Here is a 20,595-nt window from a genome sequence, read left to right on the forward strand (position 1 = left end):
GGTTGTTGGAAAAATAAGAAATAAATAAAAAAATGTCCGGACTTGGTAAAAGAACTCACAAACTAAAGGATTATGATCAAGTTAGGGCCCCAAAAAGACCTTCCCGAGAGAATATCCCCGGCCCTGTTGTGAACTCCTCTGATGTCCCAATGAACCAGGAACTATTACAAATGATAAATGATTTAAATAACCCCCAATCACCCCCGATAGAATGTGAATTAACAGACTTACCGGTGAACCCCGACCTGTTACAGATGGTCAATGATCTAAATAACCACCTCCCAACGGTAGCGCTTATAGAGGTTCAACCCCTAGTTCACCCCGATTTGTTTGAAATGGTGGAGGCTTTGGAGACGCTACCCCGACCAAATTCTGCCCCTATTATAAATGATTTGAGACAATTAGAACACAGTATGGCGGCAGAAGCAGCCGTCACTATAGAGGAGGGTCTTGACATTAACCGGTTGGATATCTTTGAAGGACTTTTACAGGCTTTAAATGAGCCTCCTCAAAAAGGGGGTTTTGTAGATGTCAGCAGTGGGGGTGTTCGGAATGTGGAGGGTTCTGAGACTGATAAGGTTGTGGAGGACATGCTCTGTGAGAATGTAGGGGTTGAAGGCTTTGTTCAAAATGATGATGTGGCCAAGAGTACCAGTGCTCCCGTGATTATAGATAGACCGGCCTATAACAATTTTGAAATGATTCAGCGTTTTAATTTTGCAGAACTTTTAAATTGTGACAATTATGCAGAAATATTTGTCAACATACACGAGGCCTTGCAAAACATGCTTGAACAGGTTGCTGAAAGGGTCAGACCTCGAGATGTTGTACAGTTAGAACTCAGAGGGGATGATTTGTTTAGCAACCTATCTGTAATGCTGAGTGGAGATAATTTAGATGTTGATGAATTTCTGGCTAAAATCGAAGCGTTATTGCAAAGTAACGCATCCATCTTAGCTGATGAAAGTCTGTCTCTGGTAATGAATGTGGTTCGTAACCCTGAGGGTGGGGCACTTAGAAGACTGTCGAAATGCTTGAAGAACGACATAATTAGGAACAAGCTCAGGCAATTAGTGGTGAGTTCCAATGGGGACAATAAGCTCTGTTTTGCTTACAGTTTAATAAAAGTACTCACCCCCGACATGCCTGAACCCCAAGCTATGCAAGAGGCTTTAATGCTTCATCAGAGGGCCGGCTTAAACTCTCAACAGATGGTTGCCTTTTCAGACATTACCATGTTTGAGGAGTTGTTGTCTTTAAAAATTGTTGTGTGGTACCGTTGTGAGGTAAAGGAAGTATTTGTGAAATTTCAGACACATCCTGAAACCCATACACAGACACTGTTTCTCTTCCTAAGTGATAGTCATTACTTTGGAATAAAGAGTTTGACGGCTTTTTTGGGTTGTTCGTATGTTTGTCATTGGTGTTATAAGGCCTTCAATGATAAGCTTAAGCACCGCTGTGACGGTTACTGTAACGTCTGTTTCAATCCGCAATGTCGTAAGGGTTTGGCCCCTACCATCCGATGTAAAGATTGCTTAAGGATTTGTCTCTCCGCGTTCTGTTTTTCCGAACATAAGGTACAGAGGGCCGCTGCTGAGGGGGTTAAAAAACGGAGTTATTGTGATCAAACTAAATATTGCCCGCAGTGTTGCCTCCAGTACCGTTTTCATGAGGTTAAACCACACAAATGTCTGGAGCCGAGATGTAGGATCTGTAATGCTGATTTAACCCCGGGGTCTGAACACCAGTGCTTTATTCAGCCGGTTAAAAAGGAGCCGCCGCACAACCGGTATGTCTTTTTTGATTTTGAATGCCGGCAAGAAAACGGGGTCCATGTTGCTAATTATATACACTGTATTGACATGTTGGATTGTGAGTGGTCAGCTAGCGGTGAGAGTTGTGTCAGGGATTTCTTTACGCGGTATCGCGGTCCAAAATACCTCAATTACACATTTATTGCCCACAATGCTAAGGGTTATGATTCTTACATTTTGATGAAGTATCTGGTGGAAAATGGGGTGACCCCAAAAATAATAGCTCAGGGTAGCAAGATCATGTGTTTCACCGACGAAGCTTTCAACCAACGTTACATAGACTCGTTAAATTTCCTCCCCATGAAATTGAGCGCTTTGCCTAAAGCTCTGGGTTTTGAGGCTCAGAAGAAAGGTTGGTTCTGCCATTTTTTTAATACTAAGGACACTCAAAATTATCGAGGGTCCTACCCGCCCGCCTCTTATTATGGGGTTGATACTATGATGTCTCATGAGAGGGAGGAATTCTTTAAATGGTACAATACGGTTAAGGGAGGTGTTTTTGATTTCCGAGAAGAGATGGCCGCTTATTGTAAAAATGATGTGGTGATCCTTAAAGAAGCCTGTTTGCGTTTCCGCGCCGAGGTTATCAACACATCGGGTCTCGACCCTTTGCAAAGTGTGACCATAGCGTCTCTCTGCATGAAAATGTATCGATCCAATTTCTTGCAGAAAAACACTATAGCGGTCACCACTTCTGACAACTATCGTGCTAGACAAAAGAACTTTTCGACTGTCTCCATACAGTGGCTGGAATATCTGAGTGCCCGGGATAACATCTTCATCAGACATGCTTTAAATCAAGGGGAAGTCAAAATGGGGCCTTACTACTTAGACGGTTTTAGCGACGTGTCCGGGCGGCGTACCGCTTATGAGTTTGCTGGTTGTATTTACCATGGCTGTCCTCAGTGCTTCGACCCAAACACCTTTAACCCCGTAACACAAAAACTCTGCGGTGATATGTACTATGATTTCCAGGAACGAATTGAAACTTTAAAAAACACCTATGGTTTGAATGTGCTGGTGATTTGGGAACACGCGTGGACGACCCTGAAGCAACAGGATGTGGGGGTACAACGGTTTATGGAAACCTTAGACTTTCCTGAACGTCTAGAGCCCAGGGATGCGTTATTTGGGGGTCGTACCAACGCCCTCTGTTTACATTATGAGGTAAAGGAGGGTGAGAGAGTAGATTACTATGATTTCAGCAGTCTGTACCCTTATGTCAACAAGACCAAAATGTACCCGGTGGGGCATCCAACCATTGTTTATCGTGACTTTCTCGAAATCGGACAGTACTTTGGTTTGATCAAAGTCACCATGTACCCTCCTCGCGAGCTGTTCTTACCCGTGTTGCCTTACAGGTGTTCGGGAAAATTGATGTTCCCTCTGTGTAGAACGTGTGTGGAAACTGAAAATCAAAATACCTCTTGTCTGCACAGTGATGACGAGAGAGCGCTGACGGGTGTCTGGTGTAGCATTGAGCTTGACAAGGCGGTGGAGAAAGGTTACAGAGTCGGTAAGGTGTATGAGGTTTGGCATTTTTCTGAAAAATCTGATACTCTTTTTGCTGAGTACATTATGACCCATCTGAAAGGGAAACAGGAGGCATCGGGCTATCCCTCATGGTGTGTTGACTCCGTGGCCAAAGAGCGGTACGTTCAGCAATATTTTGAAAAGGAAGGGATCCGTCTAGAGCCGGGGAACATAACTGTAAACCCCGCCAAGAGACAAATGTCCAAACTGATTTTAAACAGTCTGTGGGGTAAGTTTGGGGAAAGAAATAACCGTCTAAACACAACCTTGATTAAAACCCCTGAACAGTTTATAGAATTTATGTTTTCCAAACAACATGCAGTATCACACTTTCAATTCTTAAATGACCACGTGGCACAGGTCCAGTGGAGGGCCCCTAAAGATTTCCCCACCAAACAGGGAAACGTTAATGTTTTCATAGCGGTTTTTACCACGGCTTACGCCCGGCTTGAACTGTACAACTTAATGGATCAGCTGCAGGAACGCACGCTCTATCATGATACTGACTCTGTAATCTTTGTCACCAGGCCAGGGGATTGGGTCCCTCCCCTCGGGGACTACCTTGGGGAGTTAACGAGCGAGCTAGATCCTCAGGACCACATAGTGGAGTTTGTTTCAGGGGGTCCTAAGACTTACGCATACAGAACGGCTGCGGGTAAGACCTGTATGAAAGTTAAGGGTTTCACTCTGAACCATTGTAACAACAAGCTCATTAACATCAAGTCTCTGACGACCCTGGTACAAAGTTTTGTAACCGAGAAAGACGCGCCTCCTCGCGAGATTATTACAGCCGGAAATCAGATCTATCGCAATAAAAAGGGGTACACATTGGAAAATAGATCACTAAACAAACGGTTCAGGGTGGTGTACAATAAAAGAGTGTTGAAGACTGATTATACCACTCTGCCTTATGGATATTAGCAGTGGTTTTGATAACCGACTTCAACACCCTTTCTCCTGTATTATAGCCGGTCCCTCCAATTCGGGTAAGAGCTATCTTATAAAGAACATCATAGAAGATGTGGACGCAACCGTGTCCCAAGCTCTTGACAACATAGTGTGGTGTTACTCTTGCTGGCAACCTCTCTACGATGATTTGGCATCAAAAAAAAATAATCTGAAATTTGTGCAAGGTCTCCCCGCCTCGTTGTGTGACGATGACCTGTTCCCGCCCGGACAAACTAATCTAGTGATCCTTGATGACCTGATGGAGCAGGCCGGTGACAACAGTGAAGTGGAAAAAGCTTTCACAAAGTACACTCATCATAGGAATTTAAGTATTATTTATTTAGTTCAAAATCTATTTTTTCAAGGTAAAAAAAGCCGCACTATTAATTTAAATGCCAATTATATAATTCTTTTTAAAAACCCCAGAGATAAACTACAGGTCACCGTCTTGGCTCGTCAAATGTACCCTAACCAGACCAAGTTCTTTTTGGAGGCATTTGAGGATGCCACCAAAAAACCCTACGGGTACTTGATTGTGGACTTAAAAGCACAAACCCCAGAAGACTTTCGCCTCAGAACAGGTTTGTGCCCGCCCGATTGGCCGGCAGTGTATGTGCTAAAGAAAAGGAAATAAATAAGAATGTCTGTTCGGATTAAAAGAAATCTGCCGCTTTTGCAAATGTTATTTGAGGGGAGCCCGCGCCATAGGAAAGCTGTGCTGGCAGGGGCCCCCTCGGATTTGATCGAGACCCTGTGTGAAATAGCTTTTAACATCTTACGCGGTAATATACCCCTAACCCCTTCTCAACATTCTAAACTCAAAAAACAAAAAGCGGTTATCAAGATCATCGCTAATAAGAAGTATTCTATTAAAAGAAAAAGAAAGAAGATTAATCAAACCGGAGGTTTTATAGGACCGCTGTTGAGCATAGCCGTGCCTTTCCTAACCATTCTTCTAGCTTCCAGAGTGGGTTAATAATGGAATATGCTCAGAAAATGTTTTTGATCCCTCAGGAGCAGCTTGAGAAACTGAGAAAAAATGTTGTCGGGCCAGAGCCCATTAGACAAACGGCCGAAAACAACCTTGACTCTGAAATGAAAGCTATACTGGCCAGGGCCGATTTAAATCAGTATTCCAAAGCCCAGATGTATAGCAACACGTTACAGCGCTACCTCCGTCTGGTTAGACAGGGTGAAAAAGATCAAAACATTTTAACTTTAACCATGGCCTCTCAAGAAAATGGTTCTGGGGCTGATGCGGGGGGTACGGTTGATAAAGATGTTGCGGTGCCCGAACCTGTTGAGAGTTCAGAGGGAGATGTTGTAACGGATGTTTTGAGAAACATGCCGGCCAGAAGCAAAAGACATGCAGAATATATTCTGCACAAAATGGTTCAGAAACCGCGGGTAACGACTTGGAATGAACAGGGTGAATTTGTTTTTAAAGGACAACTGATCAAAGGTTCACACATGTTTGATTTGTTGAAGAGTGTCACTAGCACTAATAAGGTACCCGATAGTCGCCGACCTGTAGGCTGGAATGCTTTCCTACAGGCGATGGCCTGTCTGAACATGCCCCAATCAACAGTCCCTAACCAGGAAACGCGACAAAAAATCCGTCTGTGTAAAGAGGTGGCGACTGATCTGACGCCGATATCTCATTACTCTGACCGTGCTGAGCAATCATCCTCAGGATCTATCCATCGTTGGGAAGCTTATTAATCTCATGTTTTTATTTGTCTCCCCTGTAAATAAGGAACCGACAAACAATTTTTTTTATTTTTTATTTTTATTTTCAAATGTTGTACATTTATTTATAACATAACCCTGCTTTGTATAAGATTTGTGTTGAATAAAAACAAAACTAATGATTCAAAGGCTGTTTTCATTATTTTTTCACTTTAACACGCATGACATCTTTTAAAATCCTCACAAGAACACCCCATCTGTATACATGGCTGGCTAGGGTCGTAAGTAATTGTGTTATAAGGGGGGGTCCACAGTGTCCTGACAAACTCTGCCACTTTTTTATCATTTTGGCCTAAATCCTCACTGTACAAGGACATAATATCGGGGTATGACCTTCCTTTAGATCTATGATATAAGAAAAACACACAGTGTTGACCACAAGTGAAGGTCTGAAGACTTTGTACTTGACGACCGCTGTAAATGGTTTCTTGACAGTTGTTGAGCAGAAAGTTATTGATCTTCCGAGGGAAAGGTCTGAAATCCGGGGGGTTTCCATAGGAATCAAAAAATTCCCCACGGCGGTCCTCCCTTAGATAAATAGCCAGCCAATGTTCTCCGGGCATATTTTTAGGGTGTGTGTTGATTATGTACATTGCAGGTAAATTCTTGATCTTAAATTTAGGCAGCTGGTCGCAGGCGTAGACTCCTTGAAACACTTTCCGTGAGCCGGCCAGGGCATTCATGATGTGGTTGAGCTCTCTGGTGTTCATTTTAATAATAATCATACAGAACGTTTCTCCTCTGATTCACCTCAATAATGTTGTCAAACACAGCATACACGACCATATTTACAGTGCGTGGTAGAGGCTGCTTGAAACGCATCTCCAAATGCATATTGCCCGTCTTCATCAGTGAAAAATGTTGTCCACACTCTTCGTCAGGGGTCAGGTTGAAACCGTACAGGGTGTAACCGCTGCAGTATTCCCGGCGATCGATCAGCAGAGGTTGATCCTTGAGATGGCGACCCGTAGCCAGTACTAGACTGTAATATTCACGAACCGCGTTGCCGTTTTCAAAGTCAGGTTGAAAAGGTCTGGATGGAACCTGCAAACCATCGACGTACAGTGCTATAAATTCCGCGTTATAATGTTTAAAGTTAAAGGGGTTCTTGTTGTAAACCCTGGTAAATGCATCATTATCCACGAGACCTATAATAACCTGTTTTGGGAGCTGTCCTAGAAACAGATTTTCCTGGTTCATCACCCGTGTCCCTGCGGGGATACTGTGGACTTTCATATAGACTCTTTCGATCGGGTACTTGGCGTTTGCCGTCATTAAAGCCTGCGCATGTCCTAGTTTAACCGCCGGGGAGACGGATACTTTTTTCACAAACAGCGAGGCCGATAATATGGTCAGTTTATATTTTTCAGTATCAGGGGTCATCAGACAAAAAGCACTTTTACTACGGATCATTTTAATTTTAATGTCTACCCCGTTGAGCATGAGTTTTTCTTGGAAAAATATGTCTGCATGGATATGTCCCATTAGCTCAAAGGTCCTCCCTTCTGTTGAAAAGGCCGTTCTTTTTTGCAAACCCTTATTGAGTCCCTCTGGATCCTGGTCGTCCATAGCTTCCGGGGTGTCTTTGAAGAAAAGGCCGGGGCTGAACTGTTTGCTTAGGGTCTCCTCACTATAATTAAGGATACACTCCATCATGGCCCTATAGGGGTAAGTATTGCTGCTTTGACTAATGAGCCGATCTCCCAGGGTCACATCCACCTGTGAAAACATGGTGGCCACCGGGTAATTGATGACCCCAGCGTTGGCCGTCTTCTCGATTGCATCGCCATCCTCATCAGTCACTTTACAGTTCATTAAAATAAATGTGTTATTCAAATCAATATAATCCTCGCCATTGCCAGCTATAAAAAACTCCAGAGGGGCCGTATCTGAAATTGCGGAAAGAGGGGGTATCTCTACATATATGCTCTTATCTATACTCGTTTGAGTGTATGGAACTGTAAACAGATCCAGTTCTGATTTGACGCATTCTTCCGATAGACTGTGGACAAAAGACATTTTTAAAAGATGTATCCTGAGGCTCTATTTGTCTTTCTTTGAGACTTTCTTTTTGCAGGTTTTTTCTTGTGCTGCTTCCTTCTCCGAGTGTTTCCACGATATGTTGGAGAATGAGAGATTCTTCGTTTTTTGTTAGCCACGGATCTTCGTCGCCCTGGTGGACACATACTGTTTCTTCTTTTACCCCCCCTCCTCGCCATTACCATGAGACCCGAACCCTCCTGCTGCTCATGGCTAGCTGCCCGGTTCATAACATTGGTGAACACGTCACTAACAATATTTTTAGCCGCTGATTTCAAGTGGGGTCTGGCTATAGCAAAGCCTCTCTTAAGCAGGGGTACGGCCATTCTAAAGAGACCACGAAAGAGTCCTCCTAGACCGGCTCCATACATTGTGGGGGCTCCTACAAAACCGGGCAAGCCGTTCCCGGCTTGCATCTTGTAATAATCCACATAGGCGCTAGGATCTACATAACCCCTCGAGGTAGCCATTTTAATAATGTACACACTGTTTCAGGGGTCGAAAATGTAGTTTGACAATAACTTTACCGAAGCGGAAGGCTACGTTGATATTCTGATCCGATTTTACTTCGATCGTGGTGTTGTCAAAGTGGGTCTTTGAGACTGGTACGTAGTGTGGCTTGTCATAAGTAATTGTGACCATGTCATTGCTTTTACCTTTAATAAGTACATTTCTCAAAAGGGGGACATAGCTATCCCCGACCCTCTGGTGTGTTATGATATCCGTATACACATAAAGAGTGTAAAAGCCGCCCCTGATGTCAGCCGGGAAGGGTGCCACCACTTCTGAGAACCTGCTCTCTGTGTCAGAATAGAACCCTAATATACGCCCCAGTTGTCCGTTGGTTTGAATGCTAATACAAGGTTTTGACACCTTGTACACTCTGTTTTTAATAGGGTTGTAATATAGCTTGATGTTGGGGGTGCCTTCTGAGAACTGTTTATGCATCTCATCTAATATTGTATCCACATTGTCATAATAACCTCCTTGTATCGTGAATGTCCATTGACTCTTTTTAACATCATCAAAAATGGCGAAGGTGGCATCCTTATCTTGTAAAACAGCCCAAGTGTAAGGATACTGTATTTCCGCCAACCCCACTTCCCACGAACCCCTTAGATCTATAGATTTTCCAAATTGTACCGTGTAACTGGATATTTCATTTTTAGGGTATATATCGAGAGAGGCGTTACTGGGTAGAGTCACGTAGAAGCCTCCTGATTCCATCTTGAGTATCGAAAGTAATGCCCCCACCACACCCGCGGGCATGTTGTTATAAGGCTTGAATATCACAAACCTGTTGTTCCAGGACCCAACTATTGAACTTTTCAGGCCATCCAAGCCATTTCACCAACACATATTTTTTCCGGTTCTGGGTTTTCTCAGCTAATATCTTTTCAACTCTGTATACAATGTCTTTACCCACAATAATTTTTTGTAACTCGGCTTCGTAAAACGTTCCTTCTATAGCCTCCCCGACATAGTCTTTTAACCGGTACACGGGGGGGTCTCTAGCCACCTGTTCGGTAACTGTAAAATATTCGTCAGAAAATGTTTGTTCATAACCTTTGGCAAAAGTACTCCTTAGCTTTGAAACGCGAACCACATCGCCGATGTTGAACTTATAAGTAGTTTTCCCCTTCTTAATAAATGGGCCGTATAATTTTTTATAGACCTTAAAAGAATTACTTTGATCAACATCTATAGGCTTCATTTTAATACTGGCGTGATACCCTTGGTTGTAAGCATCGATAAAATCCTGAACTTTATCAAAATACTTGAACGTGTTGACCGCTGTAAAATATCTCCACATTTTGGTCTTTATGGTGCGGTTAAACCTCTCCACCACCGATGCCTTAAGCTCATTACCGGTGGTGAAATGATGTATTTTGTGTCTCTTCAGTAGATTCTGAAATTCTCTGTTGAGAAACTCTTTTCCTTTATCAGTCTGCAGTTTTTTAGGACATCGTCCCTGGGACAATATATCCTCAAAGGCCCTTGTCACCGCCCGACCTGTTTTATTATGTAGAATGCGAGCCCAGGCATATTTTGATAACACATCGATACACATCAACATAAATTTGTGACCATTGTTATGTTTTGATAAATTTGACATATCGACTAGATCCATTTGCCATTGTGAGTCTATGTCAGTTGCATATACGCGGTTTCTTTTAAAGTTAATCCTGAGAGGTTTATGTAAGGTATAGGCGTCTTGTTCCCGTAACCATTCTGAAACAACCACATCATTAACCTTCACACCGGCATCAGCGAGTCCTCTTTGAAAACCCTTCTTACCCGCCAAACCCCCAATCTTGGCTGGGTTGTAGTATAGTTCATGGATTTGGGGAGCTTGCCGAGTCATTCTGCCAAATAAACACACAGACCCACACTATGCGCCAAAGTTTTTATACAAGGTTTTTTATTCAACTTCAGGAGAGCAGATACCCCTTTTTAGACATTTGAGAAAAGTATAACATACACAACAATTTTTTCTACGGTCCAGACAAAAAGAAATCAGATGATTGGTTACTTGATCTATATCAACAAATACCTGTTTCTTTATCTTGTAGGCACACACCTCAGTTACATATGTAAATAAAACAACAATATGACGTATTTTAAAAGTAAACAGAGGGGTATTAAACATGCTCAGTAAAAGGTCATACAGATGTTGATGAAATGGCCTAATATCATTCTTGGCCCCCTTGAGCGCTTCATCCCAGTGTTCGTACCCCCCGGTCTTTGTTACAGCAACCATTAACTTTTGCAGGTTTGAAAGTTGATCCTCATCGATGGTTAAATCTGTAGAGAAAAGGCTCGCGTTGGCTACTTTTCTGTCAAGCACATGGTGTAATAGCGCTCTCAGGTTAGCTGCAGAGTGTTGATGACAGAACCAGTTGCAGCAGCAGTCCAGAACATTCCCCATGTTCAAAGTCCCTTAGTTCAGGTCAGAGTCTGAATCAGTGGCGTAGATGTCAAATTCTTCGTCGCTGCCCCCAGCTTTAACTTCTTTACGGAAGAAATAAGCTTTTAGCTTGCCAGCGGTTTTTCTACTTGGCTCATCCAGGTCATTGAGCGGCTCCTTTTTCAGCTCCAGCAAAATCTCATCTATGATTTTCTGGACTTGTCCCGCAGTGACATGTATGTGAGAGTAAGACAGAGCCTTGATTAGTGCCGGTTTCAGCCACGGTTTGTTCAGTCTTCTGTAAAACACGTTGAAATAGAACAGGAAATAGTAACGGTCTGGTTCAAACAAACAACTGTGTCTCAACTGACTGGGGTGATTCACTTCACACCCCCGACAGACTTCTTTCAGAGCTCGGTCGATGAGAGCACTCAGAATATACACCAGGGTGCTTTTAACCACTCTGCTTACTTGGCCACATACCCCGGGCATAAATCCTGCGTCTTCATCACGCCCCCGAGACAGTCCGATGCTCATTGGGTCGCCTGGTGGTTTGTGGGGTGTTTCTACATCCATTGGACTGACCCCCTCCTGAGACGCACAGACGGTAGACAGTTCGGCAAAATCGAGGCCCTCCATGAGCTCCAGAGGCTGGGGATCCACGAGACTCATTTGGACATCCATCGCCCCGCATGTTGTTTCGTCCTGAGGGACCGGGGTCTGAGGTCTTGGAGGGTAACCGCAGTCAGAGGGTTCCGGAGTGTATACAAAATCTGGGGAATAGAACCAGGGTTGATCCCGGGTTTGAAGAGGCCTGTAGAGCCTGTCGACGTCCGCAGCTTTCGGGTAAGACATTCTCTTTAATTTTAAACCATGAATGAATTGTTGCGCCTTTTATCCTATCTCTCCCCCAACCCCCCACAGGTCGTCTGTTTTATCATCGTCGTCGTCATTCAAGGGGGATATATAATCCATAATCCAACATATTCTCCTTCTAACAGAATCCAGTTGTGAACATTTGGTCAAGATGTCAAAACCATCATTTATACAGTTTATGACCTCTTTCAAGAACGGCCAGTCCACGGCGTCAAACATAATTTCAGTAACCTGTTTTTCTGGATCCTCCACAACCCCTTCAATAGGGTTTGTAATCAGGGTACTGCTAAACAAAACCTTACGATCAGTAGTTAGAGATAGACTCTTCACCACTGTACCGTAGTTCTGCAAGCTTTCCCATTCACACCTTTCAAAACTCTGAGTCGGAGACTCCGTTTCGCCTTCTCTTGGAACCTCTTGCAAGCCTTCTAGAGTCTTATCCACAAGCCCCTGGTCTCTCCATGCCATCACCTTCAACCAGTCCTCATAAGAGTATTCAATCACCGTCTCAAAAGGTTCCAACGTACCCTCCTTCTCTCCCAAAGCATAAAGCTCCACTCCAACATAGCTGGGATCCCTTTTAAAGCGGTAACCCCGTCGACCCCCCCAGAACAACACCCAGGAGCGTTCAATCTTCAAATTGGTGAGTACAGGAACCCTTGCCCGGGATTGTTTCTTGCGGGGTTTCATGTTGATGTCGCTGGACATGTTGAAGAAGCGGGATGTTTCAGATGCTGAGAATTAAAGAGGTATTGCCTAAAAGCAGCGCGGGTTCTTAAATAGAGAGGAGAGTTTCGGGGCGTTGCCTTCAGAGGGGTGGGGGTCTTTATGGGCGGCCTTGTTGTTCAGGGTTTTATGGGTGTACACTTTCTGACGGATATGACGTAGGAATAATTAAGGAAATAAATCTACCTAAAATCACGCCCCCCAATTATGACGTAGGAATATTAATAAGCTTAGGGCATACGTCATAACAAAATAGGCCGCGCCCAAAAAACCCTACTATCTACTGTCGTGGCCGAGTGGTTAAGGCGATGGACTAGAAATCCATCGGGGTCTCCCTGCGCAGGTTCGAATCCTGCCGACTACGATGCTGAAGAGCAGCGCCGACCCCTCTCTGCCTTGCAGGCCCCCCTTCTTGAGCTGTGCTTCTGTCACAGACCCTTCTGCAATCTCTCTGTCTGTCTGTATGTCTGTGACTTAAAAAAATATAGATCAACATATACAGATCTGTATATAAGGACAGAAAGATGTCCATACGAACACACAGAGGCGTGTCGGAACCCTGGTATAATTCCTTGCTCTTGCTGGGGTGACATCAGTTCACACACCTCTTTCTTTCATTCTGTTCCCAAGTCCTTTGTGCAGCCTTCCCACCCTAGGCGGGGGCAGCAAAACCACACAAGGAACCTCCCCGTCGGGGAATCGAACCCCGGTCTCCCGCGTGACAGGCGGGGATACTCACCACTATACTAACGAGGAGCCGGGCTTGCCGCCTCCCACCTTCTCCGCCCCCACATCTTTCGCCACGCCCCTTTCCGATTCTGAATGTCTCAGGGCAAGGCGAGGGCAGCATCGCATCGCTGCCTCCCCTGCCTGCTTTATTCCACCTTGTTAGTGTCCTTCGGTCAGCTCAGGCTCCGGAAAGCAGTCCTGGACCGCGACCCGCTGCGCTAGGGCCCCGCCGGGCAGTCAGGATGGCCGAGCGGTCTAAGGCGCTGCGTTCAGGTCGCAGTCTCCCCTGGAGGCGTGGGTTCGAATCCCACTTCTGACAACAGCGGGTGCTCCTTTTTGCCCCGTTTGAAACGGGTCAAGGATGGCGCCCTCCCTGGTCCTTTCAGCACGTGAGCCAAAAAAAGGGTCTCAAAGACCAACCGCGCCACCGGTGCGCCTAAGGCGGGGTAGTCGTGAGTAGATAGTAGGGTTTTTTGGGCGCGGCCTATTTTGTTATGACGTATGCCCTAAGCTTATTAATATTCCTACGTCATAATTGGGGGGCGTGATTTTAGGTAGATTTATTTCCTTAATTATTCCTACGTCATATCCGTCAGAAAGTGTACACCCATAAAACCCTGAACAACAAGGCCTCCCATAACCGGTTGTTCTTGTTGTTCTTGTTGGTCAACTGTAGAGTGTGAATGGGTCGGCTCTTCCTGTAGTGGTTGGGGGTCTTTTTTAAATATACATGTAATGGTCCCAGGTCTTAACAATGCCTGTTTTCAATAGTGTGTTTATCATATTCACACGGTCTCTGTCTCTGTCTGTCTCTCTCTCTGTCTCTCTCGCCCCAAGCATTTTATAAGATCAACAAGTTCTGTGGTCTGTAATGGCCCCAGGTCTTAACAAGGCCTGTTTTGAATAGTGCGTTTATCATATTCACACTGTCTATGTCTCTGTCTGTCTCTCTCTCTCTCTCTCTCTCGCCCAAGCATTTTATAAGATCAACAAGTTCTGTTGTCTGTAATGGTCCCAGGTCTTAACAAATGCCATTTTGAATAGTGCGTTTATCATATTCACACTGTCTCTGTATCTGTCTGTCTCTCTCTCTCTCTCTGTCTCTCTCGCCCAAGCATTTTATAAGATCAACAAGTTCTGTTGTCTGTAATGGTCCCAGGTCTTAACAAGGCCTGTTTTGAATAGTGCGTTTATCATATTCACACTGTCTCTGTCTCTGTCTGTCTCTCTCTCTCTCTGTCTCTCTCGCCCAAGCATTTTATAAGATCAACAAGTTCTGTTGTCTGTAATGGTCACAGGTCCTAACAATGCCTGTTTTGCATAGGGTACTTATGTTAACCCCAAGGTATATGGCTCTGTCTCTCCCCTCAAATTTAATTAAACATAAAATTAAAAAAAGAGGGTGTGTGTGTGTGGGGGTGTTTGTGTGTATAGGTTAATTGTTTTTGTAAAAAAAAAATAAAAAAAAAAAAAAAAAAAAAGCTGTGGTTATATTTTATCTCACACATAATGTGTTCATTCGTTTTACTTAAATACATTCTAGGGTCTTAAAGCTCATAAGAGTTAGACTTAAGATAAAGATATGTTTTTAAGGTATTTTAGCAGTCTCAATCCCTGATGATAAGGAATCATTTAAAAAATAAAAACAACTGATCACTCAATGCTAAATAGATCACAACACTCAAGGCTAAATCACTCACACCATGGGGGGCGGGGGTGGGCTCAGACAAACGTAGGTATGGCGTGTGTTATCAAAACATTCAGAATACTTTTAAACTATATAATTTATAAGCTTTGTAAAATAAACCCAAATATCTCTTTTGCGGGGATAAACGCTGTTCTGAGTAGTTTGTGACTTGTTTAATACCAAACAAAGCATCGCTATTAAAAAAAAAAAAAAAAAAAAAAAGCGCTACTTATTTTAGATCTTTATAGTTATTTTCTTGGCTCAGGTTGTTTTTTAGCGCGTATAAAGGCCTGAAATATTCTTAGTGTTTATTGACTATAGGTCTTGATGCTTAAAAATGTTTTTTGAGAGACCAAAAGGTTCTAATAAAAGTTTAGAGTAGAGAGGAGAGAGATCGTCGCCATCTTGGTTTCTATTTGAAATTTGATGCAGGGTCATTTTATTGGTTGTTTTTGATATGTTAATTGGTAACAGGATGGCACAAAGGCCAGCCCAGAACAATGCCTTACAAGCAGATCCGGCATCTGGCCATCAGTATAAGTATGAAGGTCTGGTCTTCAGCTCGACAGACTCGTACTGACCTTTCGATTTAAGCCTAAAGATCAACAATGTCCGGAAACAACATCAGCGACTTCGATTTAAACGAGTTTTTAGGTAAGTCTTCAGATTATTTTCATTGACTCAGAGCGTGTTGTGGGCATGTATTGTAAATAAGGTTATAACATCTGTTTTAAGTTCTGTAAAATTATTTTTCAGCCAGTCAACAGGAGTTAATTCCCAACGCTGAGGATATCATCTGGAACAACGACGGTAAGATTTTTGTGTTTGCGCTCATGGGTTCTTATGTATGGGTGTGTGTGTGGTTTTGAAGCGGCTCATTAGAGTTATGAAAACGTTTTAATATATATTAATGCCGGTCTCTTTAATTACACAGAAACTATCGAAAGGCCTGTGATTAATGTCTCCGAGGATCAACCAAGAGAAGTGGTTGTCCCTAGACAGGCTGTCTGCCGACCGGGTAAGAACTAAACCCCTGTTTGTTTGTATAACGTTTCTGTAAGATGTTTGAGGCCCGTTTTGTTAATTTTAAAAAATTATCCTTTCTAACAGTATTAAGAAACGTGGTTCGAGACAACGAAAGGCCTTCCACATCGAGGTCTTGTTTCGTTTTACCTTCGAGAACCGTAACCTTTCAAGAATCTGAAAGGCCGTCAGCCCCTGTATCTGATAGCGGTGAGTATATATCTGCCGCTTGTAAGAGGTTAAAGCTTTTTATAAAGCGGGGTGGTTAAAGGTTAAACATGTCTCTTACCTCCACAGAAGTGCAAAAAGCTAAACCAGCTGAAAAACATAAGAAACGATTATTCTTTGGAGGTAAGTAAGATCTTTCAAACTTTAATGTTTTTAAAAGGGCTTTGTTTGCCCGTTGAGGGCTAATATTTAAGCGATGGGTGCCCATTTCCTGTAGGGCGGGGGGTTCTGGGAAAGATCTTTAGAAGTCCGGACAGGTCTAGGCTTGTTTCTGGGGCATGTGTTTAGAAATGACCGATTGTCCTACCGTCTGGTTAGGAAGTAAAGCTGTCCGAAAGGTTTTAGTAAGTTGTTTGGCTTATCTTCCGCAATTATACTTCTGTTTTAAAGTGGCTGTAGGAAAAGGCTTGAAGGTGTTCATTGTATTTAATATTTAAACAGATCGTGAAAACGTTTGTGAAACAGGAAGTCCCGGGATCAGGAAGCGTTTACACTTGGAAGGTTCGTTTAAAAATGAAATGTGGTGTGTGTGTGTATAAAAAGTTTTATTAACAATATTACAGTTTTTAAAGAAACATTTAAGAAACCGTTTATTTACAGAGGCTTCTCTGTTTTACATTTATTATCAAGTCCTAATAAATATATTGTCTGTAAATAATAAGGCGTTGTAGTGAATGTCTAAGCCTATTTTCAAAGGTCTAAAAAAGCTAAAGGTTTTGAAGGTCCTGGATATGTTGTTTTAAGTTTGATTTCTGTCGCCGTTTAAAGATGTAAATGTAATGTATATTTTTATTCTTCCCAAGACTCTTGGGATAGTCATTCTGTGGATGAGCTATTGAGGACAATTACCCCGTCTAAGTGGGATCAAACATCTTCCCCGGAGAGATCACCGAGAGGATCCCCCACGGTGGTCTTGGAGACCCCCCAACATCTACTCAGGCCACAGACTTCTGGGGGTAATTCAACAACCCAGATTCAGCCCGACGCATTGTCGGTCGGAACAAATACAGGCAACCAACAACCTCAGGGGTCGCCGTCAGTCAGGGTTGACACACCACCCAACGACGGACCGGTTTCAACATCGTCCCCCCATCCCCGTTTCTTGGCTACAGAAACGCTGAACAGTACACCGCGATTGGCCAGGGTGTCACCGCAAAGGCCTTCTTGGTCTCCGTCCGTGAGTATACGCTCGCTCCCTGCCTCCTTCGAGCGAGATTTACCGGAGCGACCATCCTTTGAAGCTGTGCCAGGACACCATCCCCCGGAGCTACTTCCTGATGGTCGGCATGAGTTGCTACGTACTTTGTTACTAAATCAAAGACTTGTGTTAGTGGGGCAAAACCTTGTGATAGAGAGCCAAAACACCCTTATTAATACCCTTACTAACGAATTGTACCGTATTTAATGTTTTAATAGATACAAAACGCCTTACTATTGTGGGTTGTTGGAAAAATAAGAAATAAATAAAAAAATGTCCGGACTTGGTAAAAGAACTCACAAACTAAAGGATTATGATCAAGTTAGGGCCCCAAAAAGACCTTCCCGAGAGAACATCCCCGGCCCTGTTGTGAACTCCTCTGATGTCCCAATGAACCAGGAACTATTACAAATGATAAATGATTTAAATAACCCCCAATCACCCCCGATAGAATGTGAATTAACAGACTTACCGGTGAACCCCGACCTGTTACAGATGGTCAATGATCTAAATAACCACCTCCCAACGGTAGCGCTTATAGAGGTTCAACCCCTAGTTCACCCCGATTTGTTTGAAATGGTGGAGGCTTTGGAGACGCTACCCCGACCAAATTCTGCCCCTATTATAAATGATTTGAGACAATTAGAACACAGTACGGCGGCAGAAGCAGCCGTCACTATAGAGGAGGGTCTTGACATTAACCGGTTGGATATCTTTGAAGGACTTTTACAGGCTTTAAATGAGCCTCCTCAAAAAGGGGGTTTTGTAGATGTCAGCAGTGGGGGTGTTCGGAATGTGGAGGGTTCTGAGACTGATAAGGTTGTGGAGGACATGCTCTGTGAGAATGTAGGGGTTGAAGGCTTTGTTCAAAATGATGATGTGGCCAAGAGTACCAGTGCTCCCGTGATTATAGATAGACCGGCCTATAACAATTTTGAAATGATTCAGCGTTTTAATTTTGCAGAACTTTTAAATTGTGACAATTATGCAGAAATATTTGTTAACATACACGAGGCCTTGCAAAACATGCTTGAACAGGTTGCTGAAAGGGTCAGACCTCGAGATGTTGTACAGTTAGAACTCAGAGGGGATGATTTGTTTAGCAACCTATCTGTAATGCTGAGTGGAGATAATTTAGATGTTGATGAATTTCTGGCTAAAATCGAAGCGTTATTGCAAAGTAACGCATCCATCTTAGCTGATGAAAGTCTATCTCTGGTAATGAATGTGGTTCGTAACCCTGAGGGTGGGGCACTTAGAAGACTGTCGAAATGCTTGAAGAACGACATAATTAGGAACAAGCTCAGGCAATTAGTGGTGAGTTCCAATGGGGACAATAAGCTCTGTTTTGCTTACAGTATAATAAAACTACTCACCCCCGACATGCCTGAACCCCAAGCTATGCAAGAGGCTTTAATGCTTCATCAGAGGGCCGGCTTAAACTCTCAACAGATGGTTGCCTTTTCAGACATTACCATGTTTGAGGAGTTGTTGTCTTTAAAAATTGTTGTGTGGTACCGTTGTGAGGTAAAGGAAGTATTTGTGAAATTTCAGACACATCCTGAAACCCATACACAGACACTGTTTCTCTTCCTTAGTGATAGTCATTACTTTGGAATAAAGAGTTTGACGGCTTTTTTGGGTTGTTCGTATGTTTGTCATTGGTGTTATAAGGCCTTCAATGATAAGCTTAAGCACCGCTGTGACGGTTACTGTAACGTCTGTTTCAATCCGCAATGTCGTAAGGGTTTGGCCCCTACCATCCGATGTAAAGATTGCTTAAGGATTTGTCTCTCCGCGTTCTGTTTTTCCGAACATAAGGTACAGAGGGCCGCTGCTGAGGGGGTTAAAAAACGGAGTTATTGTGATCAAACTAAATATTGCCTGCAGTGTTGCCTCCAGTACCGTTTTCATGAGGTTAAACCACACAAATGTCTGGAGCCGAGATGTAGGATCTGTAATGCTGATTTAACCCCGGGGTCTGAACACCAGTGCTTTATTCAGCCGGTTAAAAAGGAGCCGCCGCACAACCGGTATGTCTTTTTTGATTTTGAATGCCGGCTGTATTGACATGTTGGATTGTGAGTGGTCAGCTAGCGGTGAGAGTTGTGTCAGGGATTTCTTTACGCGGTATCGCGGTCCAAAATACCTCAATTACACATTTATTGCCCACAATGCTAAGGGTTATGATTCTTACATTTTGATGAAGTATCTGGTGGAAAATGGGGTGACCCCAAAAATAATAGCTCAGGGTAGCAAGATCATGTGTTTCACCGACGAAGCTTTCAACCAACGTTACATAGACTCGTTAAATTTCCTCCCCATGAAATTGAGCGCTTTGCCTAAAGCTCTGGGTTTTGAGGCTCAGAAGAAAGGTTGGTTCTGCCATTTTTTTAATACTAAGGACACTCAAAATTATCGAGGGTCCTACCCGCCCGCCTCTTATTATGGGGTTGATACTATGATGTCTCATGAGAGGGAGGAATTCTTTAAATGGTACAATACGGTTAAGGGAGGTGTTTTTGATTTCCGAGAAGAGATGGCCGCTTATTGTAAAAATGATGTGGTGATCCTTAAAGAAGCCTGTTTGCGTTTCCGCGCCGAGGTTATCAACACATCGGGTCTCGACCCTTTGCAAAGTGTGACCATAGCGTCTCTCTGCATGAAAATGTATCGATCCAATTTCTTGCAGAAAAACACTATAGCGGTCACCACTTCTGACAACTATCGTGCTAGACAAAAGAACTTTTCGACTGTCTCCATACAGTGGCTGGAATATCTGAGTGCCCGGGATAACATCTTCATCAGACATGCTTTAAATCAAGGGGAAGTCAAAATGGGGCCTTACTACTTAGACGGTTTTAGCGACGTGTCCGGGCGGCGTACCGCTTATGAGTTTGCTGGTTGTATTTACCATGGCTGTCCTCAGTGCTTCGACCCAAACACCTTTAACCCCGTAACACAAAAACTCTGCGGTGATATGTACTATGATTTCCAGGAACGAATTGAAACTTTAAAAAACACCTATGGTTTGAATGTGCTGGTGATTTGGGAACACGCGTGGACGACCCTGAAGCAACAGGATGTGGGGGTACAACGGTTTATGGAAACCTTGGACTTTCCTGAACGTCTA

At 43.5% G+C, this 20,595-nt stretch overlaps 3 non-coding genes across 3 annotated transcripts; 2 read left to right on the top strand and 1 right to left on the bottom strand.

The window, feature by feature from the left end:
- Nucleotides 1–12,879: 12,879 nt before the first annotated feature.
- On the top strand, nucleotides 12,880–12,961 carry trnas-aga (transfer RNA serine (anticodon AGA)). The gene has a single exon. It is a non-coding gene; the product is annotated as a tRNA-Ser (tRNA).
- Nucleotides 12,962–13,281: 320 nt separating this feature from the next.
- On the bottom strand, nucleotides 13,282–13,353 carry trnad-guc (transfer RNA aspartic acid (anticodon GUC)). The gene has a single exon. It is a non-coding gene; the product is annotated as a tRNA-Asp (tRNA).
- Nucleotides 13,354–13,562: 209 nt separating this feature from the next.
- On the top strand, nucleotides 13,563–13,645 carry trnal-cag (transfer RNA leucine (anticodon CAG)). Its single transcript has one exon. It is a non-coding gene; the product is annotated as a tRNA-Leu (tRNA).
- The last annotated feature ends 6,950 nt before the right edge of the window (nucleotides 13,646–20,595 follow it).

This window comes from Amia ocellicauda, chromosome 8 (genome assembly GCF_036373705.1).
Source record: "Amia ocellicauda isolate fAmiCal2 chromosome 8, fAmiCal2.hap1, whole genome shotgun sequence".
Classification (NCBI taxonomy): domain Eukaryota; kingdom Metazoa; phylum Chordata; class Actinopteri; order Amiiformes; family Amiidae; genus Amia; species Amia ocellicauda.